Below are 2,139 nucleotides of genomic sequence, written 5' to 3' on the forward strand. Positions count from 1 at the left end.
TCTGACCACTAGAGGGCGACAGAAACCGCAACATGTGTAAATAAAGCACAGCAAAGCCACTGCACTACGGAGGCCTACCAAGGACAAACATTACAAAGCAGTGTACATAAATGCTAACAGCTAAGCTAACCGTTCCTACAGAGAAGTCTCACTGGTTACCAGTCTCACTTTGACTGATCTCTCTCCTGCTGAAGGTCACATGTCCCACAATGACAAGTGAAGAGGCAGGTAGCAAGTTTACTAGTTTAACAAGTTTACTAGTTTAACAAGTTCACTAGTTTAACAAGTTCACTAGTTTAATAAGTTGACTAGTTTAACAAGTTCACTAGTTTAATAAGTTCACTAGTTTAACAAGTTCACTAGTTTAATAAGTTTACTAGTTTAACAAATTGACTAGTTTAACAAGTTCACTAGTTTAATAAGTTCACTAGTTTAACAAGTTCACTAGTTTAATAAGTTTACTAGTTTAACAAGTTTACTAGTTTAACAAGTTCACTAGTTTAATAAGTTTACTAGTTTAACAAGTGTCCCGGTTTAACAAGTTAACTAGTTTAACAAGTTCACTAGTTTAATAAGTTTACTAGTTTAACAAGTGTCCCGGTTTAACAGGTTTACTAGTTTGACAGGTTTACTAACTAGTTTTACAAGTTGACTAGTTTAAGAAGTTTACTAGTTTAACAAGTTTAACAGTTTGCTGAATGGAGGGGGGAGGAGCTTCGAGTCTGTCTGGATTTTGACAACAAGCTTTAGAAAAGAGGAGGAAACAGCAACACATCTGGATATTGGTTTATATCATTATGTCTCAGTTAAATCTCCACACAGCACACATTAGCTTCAGGATTGGTCAGCAGGTCTGATGTCACTTCCTGCAGGTTTAAAGCAGCTAGCTAGCCTGCAGTCGGGAAACAGTTCATGTTGTAGTGAATCCTGAGGGAACGGAGACGAATAAAAGACAAAAATCATAATCTGTCATCATACTATAAAGCAAGGAATCTCTGTCTGTCTGTCTGTCCTTCGCATATCTCGAGAACCGTTCGTCCGATCTACTTCACACTTGGCGGGTGTATTGCTGGGGACCCGAGGACCTGCAGTGTCGGATTTGATGCAATTTGGACACGCGACACGTTCAATATTAATAAACTTTGAATAAACAAGCGAACAGCGCTCTGTGCAGCAGCGGGCGAACGGGCACTGCACTTGTCTGTCAAATTAGCATTCGTTGATAAACAGCTTTGTTTATCGCTGTTTATTGCTGTTCTACTGGATATAAGATAAGATAAGGTAAGATAGAACTTTATTAATCCCCTTGGGGAAATTCAGGAAATCAGGGGAACCAGATTTATGCAGGGGAACAGAAATTATGTAGTCGAGATTCCCACATTTGGGGAATTCGCAGGGGTCAGCACAACCGGAGTGTAATGGCTGAGCCTCGCCCTGGGTGAACCACCTTCTTGATCATGGTATCTCCCCTGCCAGGTAAGTATGATATATCAGTATGTGATTATCTTTGACTGAATCACATTGAGCTGACATACAGCAGAACAGCACCACCTGCAGCGTGATACTGCTGAAGTGTAAAGGCATTGGATTTAGGATGGAAACCTTCAGGTGTTTAATGTGTTTCTATCGTCACTTTGGTAGTTTCCTTCTCCTGAAGACAAACAGGAGAAACTGTCAGCTGAGCAAAGGAAACCAAGTTCAGAGGGTTTTTTTACCGTCAATCAAATTCAAACACAAACAACCTCAATTTGGCAGAATGACGATCCTGTGGGGGAACAGAGACCCCCCCCACACACACACACACACACACACACACACACACACACCTCCCCTCCAAACTGTTAACCAAGCAGGTAACCTACATTATTTAACACACACACACACACACACACACACACACAGTCACTTAAAACCGTTCTTCCTGCTCCCTTGTCTTCTACCTCATCACCTTGTTCTCTTTCCTTTTATAGCTCATGTTTTTCTTCCATCTCATGAATAATAAAGATTACAGCAGTCCGTTTGGCTCCATAGAGACTCAGAACAGGAGTCCCCACTTTCTCCTCTTATTTTTCTATTGTGCTAGAGCCGTTAGCCGCAGCGTTGCGCAGCAATGCTAACATCAGAGGAATTACAGCAGGA

At 41.1% G+C, this 2,139-nt stretch overlaps 1 non-coding gene across 1 annotated transcript; it reads right to left on the minus strand.

The window, feature by feature from the left end:
- Positions 1 to 1,316: 1,316 nt before the first annotated feature.
- LOC139910705 (U1 spliceosomal RNA) lies at positions 1,317 to 1,484 on the minus strand. The gene has a single exon (XR_011784583.1). It is a non-coding gene; the product is annotated as a U1 spliceosomal RNA (small nuclear RNA).
- Between the last annotated feature and the right edge of the window lie 655 nt (positions 1,485 to 2,139).

This window comes from Centroberyx gerrardi, chromosome 24, assembly GCF_048128805.1.
Source record: "Centroberyx gerrardi isolate f3 chromosome 24, fCenGer3.hap1.cur.20231027, whole genome shotgun sequence".
In the NCBI taxonomy this organism is placed as follows: Eukaryota; Metazoa; Chordata; class Actinopteri; order Beryciformes; family Berycidae; genus Centroberyx; species Centroberyx gerrardi.